The sequence below is a fragment of the Mauremys reevesii genome, linkage group 9, assembly GCF_016161935.1.
Source record: "Mauremys reevesii isolate NIE-2019 linkage group 9, ASM1616193v1, whole genome shotgun sequence".
NCBI classification, from domain to species: Eukaryota; Metazoa; Chordata; order Testudines; family Geoemydidae; genus Mauremys; species Mauremys reevesii.
In genome coordinates this window covers 3,728,107-3,748,435 of record NC_052631.1, presented here as the reverse complement: position 1 = coordinate 3,748,435, position 20,329 = coordinate 3,728,107, and the positions used below count along the sequence as shown (strand labels likewise).

At 47.7% G+C, this 20,329-nt stretch overlaps 1 protein-coding gene across 2 annotated transcripts in view; it reads left to right on the top strand.

Annotated features, from left to right (window-relative positions):
• The first annotated feature begins 516 nt into the window (after positions 1 to 516).
• Positions 517 to 20,329, top strand: part of TP63 (tumor protein p63) — a 205,385-nt gene continuing 185,572 nt past the window's right edge. For both annotated transcript variants that reach the window (XM_039488799.1, XM_039488797.1), the window contains exon 1: positions 517 to 588. The gene's annotated coding sequence lies outside the window, so the exon portion shown is untranslated. The remainder of the gene's footprint in view (positions 589 to 20,329) is intronic.

Sequence of the window (20,329 nt, the reverse complement as noted above, 5' to 3'; positions counted from 1 at the left end):
GCCCTGTGCAGGTACCGGGACATGTCCCAGTGTGGCTGAAAATCATTGAGGGGCTGAACAGAACCACCGCTTGGACTACCAGCTGCCCCCCGCCCCCGAGCTCGGGGATGAATCAGCAAGACATGGAGGGGGGAGGGATAGCTCAGTGGTTTGAGCATTGGCCTGCTAAACCCAGAGTTGTGAGTTCAATCCTTGAGGGGGCCACTTAGGGATCTGGGGCAAAAATTGGTCCTGCTAGTGAAGGCAGGGGGCTTGACTAGATGACCTTTCAAGGTCCCTTCCAGTTCTAGGAGATTGGTATATCTCCAATTATTACCCCAGAACTGGCCCCCACTTACAGTACTAAAAGGGTAGGGCCCAGATGCACAATGGTACTTTTAGGCTCCTAACTTCCACTGATTTCAGGAAGGCTCTGGGCCTAGATCCCTGTAACAATCTAGTTGCTCAGACAGCAGCTGCAGCAGATTGTCTTAGTACCAATAAACAGGGCTCAGGTGTGGTTCCTAAATGTCTGCAGTTGGCAAGAGCTGGTAGAACTAGCCTCTCTCCCCTAGCTCCTGCAGCCTGGCAGTGAATCGCTGAGAGCAGGTAAGGATTTCAAAGCAGTAGGAAGGAATATGGTGTCATTCTCAGAAATTAATAACATGCTTTTATGTGGGAACCTGACTGTTTTCCAGAGGGTTGTAAAGATCAAAGGTTTGAAATGGTGGTTAATTGTAGCGAGGGGAATAATGAACAGAAATGGTGCATGTGAAATAGAAAAGTAGTGGTAGTACCAAACCCAGGCCTCAGATCTGAACCCCCTTGCTCAGCTTTAAGGAGTGGTTGATAGCCTGCCTGAGGTCTGGATCTTGTTAGCAAGCAAGCCCACAAATCCTAAACTCCCACATGTTCATGCTTGAAACGTGGCTCTAAAGCAAGAGAGGTTAGTTTATGTGATAGGGAGCAAAATCTGGTGTGAGGAGGATAAACCAACAGAGCTTCTGTAGGGAAAAGTTGTTCCCCTTCAATCTACTAGTTTTCTTTGTGTGTCAACAAAATAGCGAATAAATGGGGTGAGTGGTAAAGGGCTGCCAGGCATTTGGAACGGGTGGAGAGACAGAAAAGAGTAAGAATAAACAGTTCTCAACAAAGCGACAGGCTGCCTGGGAGGTGAACTGGGTTCTGCACTGGATCTGGTGCTATTTAAGAGTGCTCTGAAAAAAAGATAAACTGTGAGGAAGGAGAATTTGCAGATAAGTTAGATGAGGTGAAAGAAAACTGCAAGAGACCTCAGAGGGACCTGACCAAGCTAGTTAATGGGCAATGTGACGAGCTGATGAAATTCAGAGTTGACAATGCAAGGCAGAACACAGTGGAAAGGATGATGAAAGAAAAAAAATACCCCTCCCCCCCACACTTCTAAAGGACCCGTGGGCACTCAAGAAAAAGACCTGGGGCCAGCTCAGTGCATATGTGTGCTGTGTGGTGGTCAGGAAAGCCAACAACCTGTCAGTATGAATAAAGAATGGGATAGAAAAATATAGTGGCAATATCATGCCATTACAGAAATGAAGGGCGTGCCCCTGTCTGGAATACTGAGCCCCCCCGAGATAGAGTGATGCATCAGAAATCGAAAGGGGCCAGAGACAAGTGCTGAAATGATTTGAAGCCTGGAAAGACTTCTGTATCAGGGTGAACTGAAAAGACTGGGCCCGTTTGGCTTATGGAGAGACCAATGAGAAGGATGTGATAATGGTGTGAATGCTAATCAGTGGTCTAGAGAAGGAGGCGGGAGAGTACTCCTGTTTGCCCTTCATCTTATGGCAAAAAGGCATTACTTAAAGCTGGACAAAGGAATCCTTTTTCTTTTTCTTTTCTTTTTTTTTTGTAAGATTCAAAATAATTAATTTGTGGAACTCTCTGCCACTAGATATCATAGAGTCTGAGATTTTAGTAGGAATAAAAAAGGCCCACACATTTTATTGGGTAATGAGCATGCTTAGCATAATTGTGGCAAGAACTATAAAGCCTTAGAGACAAAGGGACATAAATTTGTCTGCTGTCTCACACAAGCTAATCTCTTGGTTTAGAGGTAGGCTGAAATTTCTGCTTGAGGCTGATTATTCCACAACTGGCCAGTCGGGGGCGTCTTGCATCTTCCTCTGAAGCAGCTGTTCCACGCCACTTTAAGAGACGAGGTACTGGACTACAGGGACCACTATTCTGCTGTGGAATGGCATTTCCCAAGAAATATTTTCTACTTCCGTGGTTCTTCTTTATGGTGCAGATTCACTGTTATCCCTGATGTATAATGCCCTTTTTACAAGCATCTGGGTGTTTTCCGGAATGACAAGATACATGTATATACAGGTCATGTCACCCCCCACTGAAATGCAGCTGAATCTGGGGAGGGAATGTGGCAGTGGTTACAATGGCACTGGTGATGCTATGCAACTATTTGGGGCTCTGATTCAGAGGCAGGAAGCAATGACTGTATCCAGGTAACTCTCTCCTTCCTGGCCCCAGCAGCCTCCATTTTTCCATGTTTACAACATCTAGATCAAACTGTCCTGTCCTGCTGTGCCATGAACCGCCATGGGCTGCCAGTTGGCCCTTCTTCATGTAGAAGATACCTTGCTCCATCCCCTCACTAGTGGCTTACCCGTCACATGCTGACACAGGTTGGAAACAAGAAAGTCTTTAGTTAAGCAATTAGTTGCTGCCAATGCTGGCTCAGCCACGAGATAATTGAGTGCTTTTAAGTAACGTTTTGGGTCTGAAATGTAGCAATTATCTCTGTCATTACTTGGATGTACCTTGAATGCTAACGATTTTTATGGCCACATGGAAGAGCGTTCCGGTTCCATGACTAAACCGACAGTGCTGGCAAACCTCTAAGGGGAGTGGGGGACGTGGGCTCACTGGCCCACACCGACGAAAACGTGGGAGCTGATCTGCCGGTGGGTGGTTTTGTGGCCACCTGTCTGCTTGGAATTGGGCTGAGATCACGGAGGCCACCCACGCACCTGGAATGTCTTTGTTAACGCCAGCCTAGGCTGGGATCAAACTGGAGGCTGACAGCTGGAGCGTTCTCTATGTTGTGTCTAATCCTTGGGTGGCCCAGTCCACTGCTCAGCTCCCCATACTAATGCACATTAATATTTTAAAGTAGCTTTTGTGCAGTAGCAATCTCTGTTACCTGTATAAAGGCCAATCACCAGTAAGACTGCACAGTGAAGAGGATGGTATCTGAACTTAAATAGACCAGAGTTAGCCACTAGAGGGCAGCACAATTAAAAATATGAGCCAATCTGATTCCTTCCAGTGGCAGAGAGGATTATAATTATTGACTTGTGTCAGGGTAGCACCCGCTGAGATCGGAGTCCTGTTCTCTGGGCGCTGTACAAACAGATAGTCACACACGATCGCTGCCCCCCAGAACTTCCAGACTGACTGGCCGAGGCAGACAAAGGCGGGTGAGAAAACAGAGGTGCAGAGAGAGGAAGGGACTTACCCGAGGCCCCCCAGCTGGTCAGTGCCAGAGCTGGGAATATCATCCAGCCCTTGGACTGCCGGTTGGATGCCCTGAGTACCATGGTGCCTCTCCTGATCGTGGACAGTGTTCACAAGCTCACTCACTGGTTCATTCTTTATAGGTTGCCTGTTCTCCCTCCCGCCCCCCCCCCCCCCCCGACGTAATATAGAGCCCAAACTGAAGGACCCAATTTTGGCTACATGGGCTGCAGAATGGAGTCTAACATCGCTTCATAAATGAAGACCTCTCTAGATTGCACATCCCTGTTCTGTCCTCCAGCTATTCCCCGGCCCAGTCCATCGTACCCAAGGATGCAATGCCCTTTCTCTGTCTGTTTTCTGGACTAATCCATTCAACCAAGAGTTCTCGGGTTAAACATACCACAGTACATGTCGCTTCCTTCGTGGCCTTTGCCAGCTTGTACAGGGTGTCATGCAGACAGGCAGCCAGTAACTTTGTAATGTGAGTGACAAGGTCTTACCAATCTTCGTACATGAATGCAGAGAAACTAGGGCCATGTCCCTCAAGAAGCAAAGGTTCTGATTTTAAAGCATACTTCTGGAGCCAAAGATGAGCCCAGAGCTGTCCTCTCCTGAGCACAATCCCCATCAAGACAACGCCTTAATGTTTGACACCGAAAACTACAGCTGCGCTCTCAGCTCTGCCCTGAGCATGCCGTCAGGGCCAGGCTGTAGGAGAGGGAAATGGGTGTGTGTGGTGCAGGCCGACCTTCCTTTCTCCTGATCTTTTAATCAGCCATGCGTCAAATATGTCTTGCACCGTGTGTTGTGCCAGTCACCAGTACGCTGCAGGGGCATTTATTTATTGTGCTAAAATATTTTAACTGGAGGTGAGGGTTGGTCTGGAGGCAAGAAAGCAAATACTTGCAAATGCTTTTACCGTCGTCCGACAGCTGGTGGAATTGTTACTGCATTTACAGAGCGTCGGTTATGTGTCAGGGTTTTTTTCCTTCTAGACTCTTCGTAGAAAGCCCCTGAAACAGCATCAAGTTGTGACTCAAGATGCTCCATGATGCTCTGGTACAATGCCATAATGTTGTGGTGCAAGTGCCCTGGTGACACATGGTAGGGATTTGTCTTCCTGGAGAAATGTGCCAACTCAAACCAGCCTCCTTAATTACAGGCTATCAGCACATTGGCCTCTGTGATAACAAAAGGCAACAGCAGAGGGTGGTGGTTAAATCCTGAAACTTCCCCTTGCTAACCGCCCATGGGGGAACCTGCAGCCTTGCTGGTTGCACACGGAAGAGGTTTTACATCTAAGGCTGCAGAAGACATTCGGGTGGGTTTCCAGAAAGCCTGGGTTTTCCCTGACCTTGTGCTCGGTGTGTTTGGTTTGCCATGAGCCTCCAATAAAGAATTGGAAAAAGGATCTCTGCTTCAGATGGTTAGAGAAGCCAGGGCATAGAGCGCTCCACCTGATCTCAGGTTACCCATCACGGGCTGCAAACCCAGGGGATCTGCAAATCAGGTGGATAACATAGTTCACGAGAACAGTCTCCTTCTGTCATGCAAGCTCATTGCAGAAGCTGCAAGGGTGAGGCAAGGGATACCCAGTGTGCTAGGAACACGGATTTCTGCTCAGCAAGTGTCTCGTTAAATACGTTGCCTGCCTGATGCTGTTTTTTCTGGGATGCACAGCACCTGCCAGTGCTCAGCACCTCGGAGAGCCAGGCTGTAAGCTCCCTGTCATTTAAACACCCAGCTTTTTGGCTGTCACCTCTTTGGGGGCAGGGACTCTCTGTACTAGTCTGGAGAGGGGTTACGCTGTCCCAGCTGTAAAAGAACTGACAGGGAAGAGCAGGAATTGAAGCTTGGACATTTCTTTCAGCAAGGGACATTCACCAGATGGCAATAAGGGTGTGAGCCGCTCCCGCGGGGCATTCGAAACATGAGCAAGTACAGTAGCAAGTTGTCAGTAGTGATTTTTTTTTCCTTATTGCCTGAGGGAACAAATAACTCCATGCTGCTTAGCCCTTGGGCGGCCTGCTTCATAACTGCTGTATGTCAGTGGTAGCTGTGGGTTCCTAGCCCTGGTCTGACCCTGGCAGGAGAAAGAGGATGGTGGGGTTATGGAGGGAGAGGCTGTTTTTTGCTTTCTTATCACGATCTAGGTAAACGCTAAGACACTGTCCTTTCCTGCCCTGTGTTCTCTCTCACTTTGCAACTCTCAAGTGTTTACCGTTGACAAGCTGCAAGCAGATGGACTGGCAAGAAGAGATAAATTTGACCCAAGAAGATGTCATTTGAGCAACAGCTGAGTCTTGTGTTTCACCAGATGTCCCAGCTTTAACCCCTTAGCAACTTCAAGAAGCTCCATCTAAATGTTGTCAGTGGCTTAAAGGCACTGTTACCGCAAGAAGCCAGAGCACAATGGCTACTGTTCAAACTTGCCTGATAAGCAAATATTTTAGTTTCCCAAATGCCTTGGCATAAGATCAGGAGCAGGAGAACCAGAGTGGGGCGGTGCATACACTTCCTCTGCCAGCCTGTATCAAAGATCTGGAACTAGTATTCGCTGCCCTAAGGGCTTGTCCACGGTCCCTTTTCACTGTGTCTGTGTGTAACTAGTTGGTAGCATGGCTGGCTCAAAATCTAGCTGGTATCCACACATTGTCAGTTAGTAATGATGGCGGCTAACCACATGCCATCTTTCCCCAGCAACCTAGACTAACGCATGATCCTGTAAAGAGGTTCTTACAGCAGGGAAGACAAGACCCCTGAGGAGTGTCCGGGGCAGTAGGGTGGTTGGTCGTCTTCCTCCCCAGCCGTCTCTGCATAGGGTATCCCACAATGCATTGCTCCACATCCTGCTGGTTTAGCCTATGCTGCCCCAAGAATGTCTTGTGCTGGGATACTGTGGGACTGCTGGCTGGAGTTTTCCCAGAATGCAATGGTGGGGGAGGCCGGGTGATAGGTGTGGGTGTGCAAACCTGAGTGCGCTGTGAGGAAAGCTGCTTTGTGGACACAACTCCCCTGTATCTGTGGTGAGCCGCTCAGATCAGAGCGCGCCCTGGTTACCACAGCTTGGTTATGTTTACAGCACAGACGAGGTCTTAAGACAATTAGCAGAAACATCTGCTGCCAGTGGGAGGAACTGAATCCTCAGGTGGTTGGCTTGGTCTAGCTGATATCATAAGAGTTAAAGAGGGTGGTGATTTCATAGGGGTGGACACGAGGCAGAGAGCCCCATAAAGTTCAGAGCTGGTCAAATCCGGCTTGTGGCCTCCTCTCTGCTTCCTAAAGGCTAATCGGAGCCAGATGAAACCGTCGGCTCAGTCTGACTGGGCATGTGAGGAAACGTGTTCTGGGCTGGCACCACCCAAGCTGCACTGGGAGTCAGGGGTTCAAACGGACTCCAAAATGCTGCCCAAACTGCTGAGTCTCTTCATCCTTCCACATGGCGATTGACCCTGGGGGGTCTCTCACCGTTTGGGTGCAGAGCCCTAAGTTGTCACCAGGGGCTTGTGTTCGCTGGTGTGACTTTGGAGTGGCGCCCCCTTCTGGGGAACTCAGCAGGGTTTCTCTGCAGCTATCGGAAAGCCTTTGAGTTGGAGTCTTGTTTCTCTGTTTTCATAGCGACAGATTTCTATTTGCTGGAGGGCAGATTCTGCTGTCCCTGCCCTCTCCCTACAGACTGGGCCACCTGTAAGATAACCCGGGCAGAGGCAAGCTGCAAAATGCACCTGCAGAGTTGTGATATACAAGGTCCTTTCCATGGCAATGCCCTGGGGAGGGGTTGAGACAAGGGGATGTGTGGCTGCTTGGCTGGGCCACGGGCTTGTCCTGTGGTCAGCTCCATGCTGAGAATAAAGCAATGCCAAAATGCACAGTGAGGTTTTTTTGTTTTTTTTCGGGCCTGTGTGGTTAAAGGCCCCATGGGAAATGCAGCTCGGGCTCTGAGAAGCAGCAGCTGAAATGTGTTGTCAGACTGAATCTGAAAGGCACAGTACAACCCAACCCAGTCCCTAAGCGTGGCATGCAATGAAGTCCCAGAGGAGGCTGCAGGAGGAGCACTGGACTCAGAAGCGGGGTGCATAAAACAAATCCTGAGAAAAGAGCCAGAGTGAATCTGCAACACGGGGAGCAGTAGGAATGGAACTGGGGAGGCTGGGAATGATGTACACACCAGAATGGAGGGAACATGCCCAGCAGAGGACAAGCTGCCCGCCCTGCCTCCCAAGTGACAGACATTGCACTAATGGAGGATGTCCTGCAATGTGTAGAAGAAGAAGATGATATCAACACAACCAACGGGAGATCCAGGAGAAAAAACCCATGTTCCTTAAATTCAAGGCTCTAAGCAGGATCTGAGATCTTCCATCCTCCTCTTATCCGGATGTAGGCAGAGCCACAGGTAGCAGAAAGGAATCCACATATCTGCTCTTGAGACTTACCAGACTCTACAAACATAACTCTTGGAAGGTCCGCACCCTGCTAATAGTAGGCTCTTCAAACTGCCTTTGATTGCCCAAGGAAACCTGATTTCTTTAGCCTCAATTAACCCATGGAACTCATGGCCACAGGATTTTAATAAGGCCAAGAGCTTAGCAGGATTGACAACAAATAAGAGTCATAAGGGTCACAAATCCTTGTGCTTCAGGCCAAAAGGCAATCTCGCACTGTTGGGGGTGGGGAGTTTGAGAACACTTATCCCTGCTAGGCAGGTTATTCCATAATTAGGCATCATTCTGGGGCCGCCTTGTACCTTCCTCTGAAGCAGCTGTTGCTGGTCACTGTTGGACCCAGATGTACCATTTGGTTTAATGCAAAGTGGCAATTCCTCTCATGGGACAAGCTTTGTGGAGAATAGATGTGTATGTGCTCACTCCGACACACACACACACACACACACACACACACACACACACACACTCTCTCTGTCTCTAGGTATTTCTATGGCTCCCCTTTCTGTAGCATCTCTGAGTTCCTTTCTTGTGTGTTGAAGACCTCGGTATCTTTGTTTTGTTTTCCCACCAGAAATCTGACACCACGCCATTTTTTAAATCTCTCCCCATAAATCTTGGTATATCGCTTCCTCTAAAACCAATAAATCCAACACTATCACTTTCCAGCTCTAGCTTCTGTGAATCAGCCACAGTGCTTGCTCTTGTCTGGTTCCCAGAGAAACCCGAGGACAAGGGATAGCTTCCGACGAGGGGCAGATTCCTGAATGGGTTTCCTTTCCTATGGCAGTTGTTATTTTAAATCAAATTGTTTCCCTTGAATTAATGTAAGTAATTCAGGGCCTGATTCTGCAGGGGGGTGACATCTCTCTGATGTCCGTGAGGGGCACTTAGTATTCTGCAGCCTCTTGAGCTCAGTGACCCCTGCCTCTGTAATGGGCTCCGTGGGGTTCAGATCTGCCTCTCTCATGCTGAAACGAGGGGGTGGAACAAAGCCCTCTTTGCAGGGGTTCTGCCTGGTTCCCTACTTCATCCTCTATGGCAGGGTAGGCAACCTATGGCACACATGCCAAAGGCGGCACACGAGCTGGTTTTCAGTGGCACTCGCACTGCCTGGGTCCTGGCCACTGGTCTGGGGGGCTCTGCATTTTAATTTAATTTTTAAATGAAGCTTCTTAAACATTTTAAAAACCTTATTTACTTTACATAAAACAATAGTTTAGTGATATATTTATAGACTTATAGAAAGAGACCTTCTAAAAACATTAAAATGTATTCCTGGCACGCGAAACCTTAAATCAGAGTGACTAAATGAAGACTCGGCACGCTATGTCTGAAAGGTTGCCGACCCCTGCTCTACGGGCACGGAGATTTCGGGGGCAATGAGCCAAGGTGCGAATCTACAGCGCACTCACCAGTCGCGCATCATCTGGACCCTGCTGCCAAGCACTGGCCGTTCCATAGCACGCTTCAATGTAGTGTCGCTTCCGACAAATATTGAGGGCTGGGTATTCAGTGGGTGTTGGCTGGCATGCATTGACTACAATTAACCTGTGCCTGTTTACATCAGGCCCTTACTTTGCTGCAGGCTGTTGCTCTGTCACAAGGCTCTAAATGTTAAGGCCCTAGGGGTACCCTCTTCCCTTTGTAACCATTTGAATTTGCTGCTTTTTGGATGGGCTTTTGAGGCGCAGGAACTCCCAGGTTCAACAATGAGAGCTTGGAGCCCCTGGTTGCAATGATGGCGTTGCAGAAAATTTCCTCCTGGACGTAGCTCAAACTGCCAAACTTTGGATGCCGGCATTTATCCAAGCTGCTGTGGGATGTGTGTTCTGTTCACGCGCAGATCTCAGCTGGCTGCTACAGCAGCGTAAGCGAAGGGAGGCCTGCGGCTGACAAGCATGCGTTTGCTAGACTGGGTCACTTGGCAGCAGTGTGTTTAGTGGTGCAAGGGTCCGGGTTTTTATTATCCTTAGTTCTGTCTTTTGAACAGGAATTGCCTCTACAGTTACTCCTGCAAAGGGGAAAGCCTAAAGACTGGCCCAACCCAATATCCCAGAGCCAAACTCCTCTGTACTTTAGGGATCGTCAACACCTGTGTCATGAGCCATATGTCCTCTGTGCACCCAAACCCACCTCCTCTCCAATAGGTTCCCCCTCACCACCGAGTCTACTTTCCATGTGCTGCTTCCTGAACTTTTCTTGACTAGTTGATTGCATATCATTAAAAAGTGTGATACGGGCCATTTACCAGGCAGGTGGAGAGAGCCACCTTTGATCATTTTAAGCATTAAGACCAGTCTGCTTTGAATCCAGCCGATCGGATGAATCTGAGCCTCTGGTTCAAACACCTCCAATACGCTGACGTTAAAGCTGCAAACTCTGCATCTCAGGGATCTTCCGAAAGTTGGGAAGTTCATTCAGGATGAAAAGCGAGACATTGTGCGGAGTGTGTGTGTCTCTTTCTCTTTTAATATGTTAACTGATTTACATTATGGAATGTACCATAGGTGTTTTCCTTAATTGCTCAATAAGACTTGGCTTTGATTTCTCCAAAGAACCCGCTGCAATCTATATTTCCTCTTTCCTATGCCATTCAGGAGCCAGTCCAACTTTGTGGTGACATGTACAATTACGGAAGTTTACAATCCAGTGGATCTGGGCCAAAACTTTCCAAATGGACACCCATTTTTGAGATCCGATTACTTTGGGGGTGCCCAACTTGAAATAGCTTTCTCCAGATTTTCATAGGTGCTGAGCGCTTGCAGATGTCCTAGAAAAATACACAGCTCTCCTAAACAATTTATTTTCATTAAATACACTGAACAGTGTACCACATTAAAGTCTAATAGTTACTAAGCGACAGAGCTTAGTAATAAATAAAGGCTATTTTGTTGAAATATTAATTTTTGAGAGAATTTTTAGGCAATGGGCAATAAAAAAAATTTGAACTGGTCGGGCAAAAACAATTTTTTTTTAATTGAAAACTTTCATCTGATTGGCTGAAATTTGGTATTTAATAAAAACCCATTACATTTGTCAGTTTCATTGAAATTGTGTCAAGATTTTTTATGGGGGAGACATCTTCCCTGACCAGCTCTATTGGACAACACACTTGTATTTTGAAATTTTAAAATGATAGTTGTTAATTAAAAAAAAAAAAAAACTGGGCCTGGTTGTCCTCATGCACCTTGGTGTAAATCACGAGTGACTCCAGGGAGTTACATTGAAGTAAGAAGGTGGTGAGATGCAGTGTAACCTAGTGGATAGAGCACTGGCCTGGGGCTCAGGATGGCTGGGTTCTTGTCCCAGCTCTGCCACTGGTCGCCTTGGTGACCTTGGGCAAGTCATGTCCCCGCTCCATGCCTCAGTTTCCCTATCTGTAAATGGGGATAATGATGCTGACCTCCTTTGTAAAGTGCTTTGGGATTGGCTGATGAGGACTGGATAATTTATCTACAGCTCCCTCTGGAGTCAGTGAAGACCAGATCTTAAGTCAGAAGAGAATCAGGCCCAGGGAATCACCTGGGTCCCCATCCAGCACTGTTCTCAGCCTTCCCCCCAGCCAGGGTTATCAATGGGCCAGGCAGGGAGGAAGTTACGGCTGCTGTGTTGCTTAGATCTTTAAAATTGCTGAAGGCTAAAATGGGATTGAGAAGCAGCCAATGCAGTGAAGATTGATTGGTTGGTTGCCCCGAGGGCTGGCTGGGGCTGTATTTCTTGTTCTTACCTTCACAAATTTCTACAGACTTGTAAATCTTACTATGCTTCCCGAACAGGAGACTTTATTTAAAAAAAAAAAAACAAAACCATCCCCCACTCCTTCTCTTTGACTCAACGCACTGGAATTCCTGTCGGCCCGGCTAGCGAGAGTGCACTGGAACAAAGGCTGTGTTGGATTTAGCCAGAACTCATTTGTGACACCAGGCGATTGATTGACTGTCCCTGCTCCTCCGCCTACTCAGCAAGGACGCTGACCGCGTCTTGCCAAGGATATGTTGGCAGGGCTCGGCTCCGAGTAACATCGCAGACAAAACACTGGCCCTGTGGACAGCAGGAGGGCTTGAACCAGAGGCCTCCCAAGGGAAAGACCAGATGATTCACCTGCTGAGCCTGTCAGAAGCCAGCATGAATTGGTCTAATATTTTCCATGTCTTGTGGCAGCACCAGTCTGGCTATTGTGCATGACCTCGGCTATTTCTGGGAATGGTGTGGGCCCACCAGTGTGACCTGGCATGCGTGGCGGACGCCATATTGAAGATTGCACTGATCTGTCCCTGCCGGCGTCACCTTGCCTGCACTGTGGAGCAACATGTCTTCAAAATGCCCCCCCCCCCATCTGATACTAGGCAGAACCATGTCCCGTTCTGTCTCGTTATCCGACAATGAACAAACCCCTCCAAATTCATCCAGTTTAAAAGCAGATGAATGGCATGTGCTAGCTCCGTGAGCAAAAAATAGCGGTGTGGCCATGGTGGGTCGGGCTGGCTTCGGAGAACAACCTTGTCCAAGATGCTATTCTAGCGCTCACCCTAGCTTGAGCAGAGCTAGGACATGTACATCTGACCTGCGAATTACACCTCCCAGCTGCAGTGTAGACCCGCACACAGACACAGGCCTGGCCTTAGAACATGCTGCAGTGACTCCTGGCATTTCAAGTTACAACGCTGACAACATTAGAAATGGGAATTTAGCACCCAACTTATGGCCCATTGTGGAATTTGGAAATCTCCTAAAGGGACACCAGTGAGATGTAAATAACTAAAACCTTGGATTTGTGCCCTAGGCACACAGGTTTCCATAGGAATTTAGTATGATATATGTTGCTGTGTAATTGTTATGATTCTGGGGGTTTGGGTGTGGTTTGTTTGTTTGGTTTGCTGTGCAGTTAAGAATATAATAGGAGCTGGACTTAAAATGGGGAAAGATTTTGTGAAATATTTCAAGCTGTTGCCGTGTCGGAGGGTTCAAAATGAACACAATTTGTGAAATTTTTAACTGAAATTGTTGAAATTATTAGAATTTTTACTTTACTAAAAACCACATTTTTTCACTGAAAACAGGTTTTGGTAAATAACATGTCGATAATGATTTCAATAAAAAATATCAATTTCCAACATGTCATCGACATTTTCTGAAAAAATGTCCATAATGTTGATGAGTTTTTGCCAAAATTTTTGTTTTTGACAGATTTTTTGGTCCTTCCCCTTCCTTCTCTTCCCCCTCTCCCCCCCCCCCAAAAAAAAAAACAACCCAAAACAACCCTCTTTGCAAAGAAATGAAACTTTCTGGAAGATGTGGTGTGCTCTATTTAGAGAGGGGGATCAGCACTTCATAGAAATGGCCCCTTGCATTTTAAGGCCAGAAGAGAGCAGTGTGCTCATCTCATCTGATCTCCTGCATCATGGGGAATTAGATTTTTAAATTTTTGTTCTGTTTTAAGGGTCTGTTTGCATGTTATTGGATGGTGAAACTAGACTGGCCAGATTTGCTGCTTTGTTCAGTTTTTCTGAGCCAGGTGAAAATCCCCAGATGAAACGTGTGTGTGTGTGTGTGTGTGTGTGTGTGTTTGTTTGTTTGTTTGTTTCCTTTTGAACATTTTGATGAACAAATACACCCCACGATGCCGTGGTGTTTTTTAAACACGCTAGTTGGCAGGGTCCTCTTTAAACTGAAACCTTCCAATTTCAGGCAGGTTAACTTGCTAAACTGCATCTTTCCTTTCAGGACCATTGCAGTAGCTACAGGCAACAGAGAATTAGCCAAGCAAGTTCTTTTCATCGGTTGTCATCCTCCTCCTCCTCTCTTCCCCCCCCTCCCTCAGTGCAAGAGAGAAAGCTAAACTGTGCTCTCATACCTCATTAATATGTTATGATTCCCCTGCCCCCAGCTGTGATACGGCCTTAGGAGTGCAGCTGCATGCTAACATAGAGAGAGAGGCGTCCCTTGTATTGGGATAACTTAGCACTCCCCTGTGCAAGCGTGCTCACTGGGAAACGCACCAGGCAGACTTGACTAAGAGCTCTAGTCAATAATAAGGTGTTAGGTGCTTTGAAGCGCCCCCCCTGCTTCTGAGGCAGAAATAGATGCTTCTCTTCTCTGTTCCCTGGTGGCCGCTTCCAGGCCCCCATCCCTCCATATCTTACCCCTTCTCTTGTTTCCCTGTTCTCCAGTTTGCCAGGAGTTGCCAATGCAGGTGTCACCGCAGAACTTCCCGAGGGCTTTTGCCCTAAAGCTGTTCCATAGCTGTGCCCTGTCCTATCTATACATTGTTCCTTGTCTTCATTACCTGTTTGCTGCATGCTTCTCTGGGAGGTTTTGTGCCTGGCTGGAAGAAGGCAGCTCCGCAAACAGAGCTGTACCAGTGGCCGGCTGCTTAAGCTTAGGCTGGTCAATGCAGATAGCTCCTCCACTGAGCAATGGGGTCAAGGCAGATCCAAGGTTTTATAGAAGCTATCCTCACCCCCATTGCTAACACAGTGGAGATAGAATACAATCTGATTCACTCTATGCCTCCTTGTGCATCATCCACAGAACTCTCTATGAAGCGCCCAACATGCAATCCCTTTGATCGTAATGGGGCAGGGGAGTGTCACTGAGGGTGTAATTTGAAGACTGTGGGAGGCCTCGTTGGTCTGCAGAACTCAGAAGCTGTTGAGAAACCAACATGTGAAACCCCAGGAATCAGAACACTGTGACAGAGCCACTGTTCAAAGAAGAACCATGGTTTGAGTCTTTCCCTGAGGTTATGACCAACAAAAATTGACTAATCTTTTGAGTGCTCAGGGCTCCCTTTGAACTCTTCGGAAGTAGCACTTTGCAGGAAGAGCTGCCAGCCTGCAAAATGTCCCCATCCTGCAAAAATGCCAACAAACTGTGACACAGCACAAATTCTGAAATGCAGTTCCAGTAAGGCCCATAAGCAGCCTCCATAAAATTCCAAAGAGAGCTTCTGTCGACTCTGAATTGGCCTCAGAAGTTGCCCCAGCTGACTGCAGAAATGATGATGTCAGATCCTGGAAGCTGCTCCCTCAAAGACTGGAAAACCTGTCTCACTTCTGGCATCATAGCAACTCTGGCAGCTCCATTTCTTCTGTAGATACGTTAGAAAGATCTTTGATGCAAATAACTGTGTATACACACGCACCCATTTTTATACATCATCTCAATTCCCCTTCAATTGCACTTAAAAAAATTAGTTCCTGCCTGAGAAGTGAAGTTGTAGGATCACAGTAACTAGAGGATAGTAGTTATTTTCTGTGTTAACTCATAGATTCACTCCCCCCTGCCAGACCAGTCTGGTGTCCTGAATAGAGGATGCATCAGATGTTCAACCACGTTTAGTAGTAGTATTTATTTGTATTGCAGCAATGTCTAGAGCACCTATTGAGGCCTTTTTGCACTTGATGCCACAGGTGGTAAAGAGACCGCACCGGCTTTGAGGAGTTCTTGATCGAAGCTAACAATGAGTGGATGAAATAGGTGACATGGGTCGCGCTGGTGGAGAAGCAAACTGAGTTCATGTTAGAGATGATAGAAACATGCCAGAATTTTCTAAAAAAAATAAAAATTCAAAATTTCTAGTGGGAAAATTTTCAGATTTTCAATAGAAATATAGTTTTTTGTTTCAATTTTCAACAGAAATTTTCAATCTCTCTGAAAATTTTAACCAAAAATGTTTCAGGTTAGAATTTGTGATTTTGATTTTTTTGGTTTTGTTTTTAAATTAAAAACCTGGAACACGTCCCTTTGAAATATTTAGCATTTTCCATAGGGGAAAAAATTGGGAGGTCAAAAAGTCCTTGTTCTTTGTGCTTTGACAAAGAGATTTCAGCCAGCTCTAGTGCCTGTTAATACAAGCAGGTTTCCATGGAGACTAGCTATGCGCACAACTGATGTCACCGCATTGTTGCTCAGCGCAGTTCCTCCCATGTCTCCATTCCTCTTTCAGCCAAAGCGGCTTTATTTTTGTCTAATGCCAGCTCAGTGGCAGGCTCTTCGTCAAGGGGGGTTGCGATGGCTCTTAAGTAGGGTGACCAGATGGCCCGATTTTATAGGGCCTGTCCTGATATTTGGAGCTTTGTCTTTTATAGGCGCCTATTTCCCCCCCCCCCCCCATTCCCTGTCCCGATTTTTCACACTTGCTCTCTGGTCACCCTACTCTTAAGGAGACTTCACCGCTGCCGAGAAAGCAACTCCCCCCTCCTTCCTTCTTCCCACCCGCGTGTGCCCACACTTACGTCTGTCAAGGGCACCAACAGGTGACACCTTCCCTCTCTCCACCATGTCAAGGCTAGAAAAGGCTGCTGGGAGGGGAACACTGACAAATAAGGCCCTATGTGGTGGCTGAGATCAATGATGCATTTTTTTATTTATACACACACACACACACACATGCCCACGTATATGTTGCAGTGACTTCAGGGGACTGGAGGGGACTTTCCAGAAAGATTAGCCGAACGGATCTCAAACAAGGTGACACAGTGAGCTTGTCGTGTGCTGCCTGGTGCCTCGTGTAGGATACTTTTTAGAAGAGCTTGCGTGGATAAAGAAAAATGTACTGTGTTCGGGCTGGATCCTGGCCAAGCTCCCATTGACTTCAGTGGAGAACCCAAGCAGGGTTGGGTCCGATAATCTCTGTTGTCAGGGCATTTGTTGTTAGACAGCGTGGTAGCGCCAGGATTGAGCACCATTGTGCTGGGTCCCCAGGCTGAGGCCTTGCCCCCAAGACTTTACAGTCAAAGAAGACAAGTGATGTACACAGGGTGATGGAGGGGGTAAGAGACCAGGCACTGAAATATAGCCAGTTTTCACATACACACGTATGGTAAGTGCCACCTGTCTCCATTTGCCCCTCAAGCCCTGGTTAACTGGCAGGCTTCTCATAGGCATCCTGGCAGAGCTAGGCCCCGAGGAGAGACTAGCAAGAAGGGAGGGGAAGGGCCTTTGCTCAGTTCAAGGAGGCCGATTCTGGAGTAAGGGGCAGTGGTGGGGAAGGCCCAGAGAGGTCTGTGTTTGCAGCTGGCAGACGGGCAGAGCCAGCTAGGCAGTAGCCTTGCACTCAAGGGCATGCAAAGACTCCGGTTCTGGCCAGCCCCTGAGTGCGGACAGGCAGGGGTGGGGGAAGCACAACGTGTGGGTGGGGTGGTGAGTTTCCATGTGCTTTCTCCCCTTCATGCACCAGTGCAGGGGCCAGCCACAGACGAGAGGGCTGCAAGGGTGCGCAGGAGTTTCAGGGGCAGCCTTAGCACCTGCCAGGCCAAACTTGCCAGGATCACCGATCCGAGCATATCCTTTCTAGGCCCTCCCTTGTTTTCACAACAGCCACTTGTCTCCGTTCAGATGGGGCAAGTGAGCCCAGGCAGCCGGTATCTGCCGATAGAAAATAATTCAGCAGGATGTTTCCATGCACCCTAACCCGACTGGTGTGTCTGTGCATCCCCCTAGTCACTTGCCGGGGTAAATGGCGACTTTGTGTCACAACCACACATGTGGGTTAGTGGCTGCAAATGCAGGCAGGGCTCTGCAGCACTCCTCAGCGCATGGAGTACAGTGGCGGGGTGCCACGGAAGGAAGGAAGGGCATAGCCTTTCCCTGCTCTATGCAAGTCATCGAGTTTAGAGAGGGAGTGTGGGCCAGTGGCTAGGACCCTGGGGTAGCATTTTGGTAGGTCTGGGTTCTTTTCCTGGCTTGGCCGTTGCCCTACTGTGTAACACTGGCCAGGTCACTTCCTTTTCCACTCACCTTTTGTCCATTCAGATTGTAAATTCGTTGGAATGGAAAGGGGGGAGGGGGCTTGTAAAATTTTCAAAGCACCCAAGTGACTTAGGAACCTAGGTCACATTGAAAATCAATGAGATTTAGACTCCTAAGTCACTGAGGCACTTTTGTCCATTTTACCTAGGGCCAGTGTTTGTGACAATGGGACCCTAATCCCACTGGGATCTTAATAATAGTAGTAACTGGGGTGCAGGAGCCCCAGGTTCTAAACCCAGCTCTCCCACTGGGTTTCTGGGTGACCTCGAGCAAGTCACTTCCCCTTGCTGTGCCTCAGTTTCCCCATCTGTGACATGAAGAGAATGACTCTGCCCTTGTTTGTAAATCATTTTGCGAGCTGCTATTAAAAAGAACTATACAAGAGCTGGGTGGTGGTATTATTATTATTAACTATTACTACAAATAATAATAATGGTACCTCGTGATGGGCAGACTCAAAAATTCCTGGTTCCATGTGGACAAACATCCTCAACTTGTAAAGTGGGGTTGACACATTTCATGAGAATATTCCCTTCTCCCTCCTTCTCCTTCTGAACTGAATTAAATTGAAGTATATTTTCTGGCATGACCCAGAAGTGGTGTGGGGAGGAAATGGAGCAACACCTTTTAAAAGGTTCAGTACAAATTTAATCCCAACAAGTGGGGAAATCTCTTTAAAAGGTATTTTACCTGCCTTCCAGGGCTATTTCTCATGTGCAGTGTGTGTGCGCGCTCTCTCTCTCTGTTTTCATGGTAAGGATCTGAGTCACATGCCCGTTGTGGCCGATGCCATCACCGCCGTGCAATACATAATGTGTTACTGGTCAATGATACCTAGCAATGTGTACCATATCCTGCATTCTGTGAGCTTCTCACATTTACTTTCCCTTCCACAGCCAGTATTTAGCAAACAGTCTTCTGTGCTGTGGTTACCAGCTGCCCTAGCTTAGGACCTCTGTGTAATTGACTTGCTTCTGCTTCTGCTTTTGGGGGGAGGGGTAGCTCAATGGTTTGAGCATTGTCCCCCTAAACCCAGCACTGTGAGCTCAATCCTTGAGAGGGACCATTTTGGGATCTGGGGCAAAATCTGTCAGGGATGGTACTTGCTCCTGCTAGTGAAGGCAGGGGGCTGGACTCAATGGCCTTCCCGTTCCATGAGAGAGGTATATCTCCATATTCAATTAAAGGATGTGCCATGGACTCATCACTACTACAGCACCCCTTGGGAATTCAGTGTTTTCCTGGAATCCAGCCACAACTGGGGCTGGCTGGGAAACAAGAATTCAGGTTTGGAAAAAATTTCAAGGTTTCAAAATCAGTTTTTGCTCCTCAGTGGAACAAAAAATGACACCTTCCAAAAATGTCTTTTGGTGGCAGGAAGGAGGAATGCAAGTCTCAGGCTCTCAGAGAAACCCAGGTTCAAGTCTCTTTTCTTCCCATGTGCCAGGTAAATGCTTTCAGCACCAGGCTATGGCGTCTGCCTTGCTATTGCTGGCGCAATGAATATATATATGAAGCAGAACAGTTCCAGCAGGAGAGGCTGAGAGAGGCTGTCTCTAGGGCCTGGCGGGTAGGACACATGCTAGGTTGTGGAAGCCCCCAGTTCAAATCCTAATCTGCTTGATTCAGAGCAGGTGTAAGGATGGGGGTTTTCTGTATCTCAGCTGATTAGCATAGCTGCCAAACTATTGGGTGTGTGTGTGGGGAGGGTGGGGGAGATATCTCTTTTCCCCCCCATCCCTGGTTTTGACCAGAAATTCCATCCTGGACCTAAGAAACCTTCCAGACAAAAGTGTCATCAAAACAGCTACATTTGTGCAAAAAGTTTGGTTTGGCGAATCAGCATTTTCCAAAGGGGGAGGAGGGGGTCATTGAGAAATTCCCAACCAGCTCTAGTCATAACAGGAGGGGCCTACTGTGCTCTCAGCGCCTGTCAGCTCTCAGTCTCTGGAAGTTCCATGCTGAAGGCTGCAGTGGGCTGGCGAGATCAGTAACTTTGCGGGGAGCAGAGGTGCTGGGAGTCTGCGATGCTTTGGCATCTGGAAGGTGAAAATGGGAATGCTGGTGCTCCCCTGTGGCATAGATGGGAAAACTCCCCCCTACAGCTTGCTTGTCTGTCTTGTCCTGTCTCTGCCCACGTACGCAAATCATTTCCTGTTTATTGTATCACCCAAGGAATCAGTCTGGGTGGAAGTGGCGTAATACAAGAATAAAAGGCTACTTGGTGAACTGAAAGGCAACACACTTCACACAGCTCAAAGGAAGTGTACAGCGGGGCTGGATTCTGATGCACTGACTCACGGCGAATAGGGCTTTATTCCATGAATAGCCAGTGGGGCCACTTGTAAGGCAGGGTACAGAATCTGACCCAGTATGACTAGCCTGTGGAACTATATAGCCCGATGCAGGACACAGGCGAACGGCTCAGCGTACTTAAGTGTTTGAGGTGGAGTTGAGTGTTGGTTTCACTCTCTCCCATTGATGACTGATAAAAGCCCTATTGATTCCAGGAGATCGACACCAAGTTCTTCTGAAAACCTTGTTCATAGGCTTTCTGTAAGAATAGCCCTGCAGTTACGCGCTAAGATAAGAAGAAACATGGGCCATCTCTAGACTGACTGCAAGCTGGG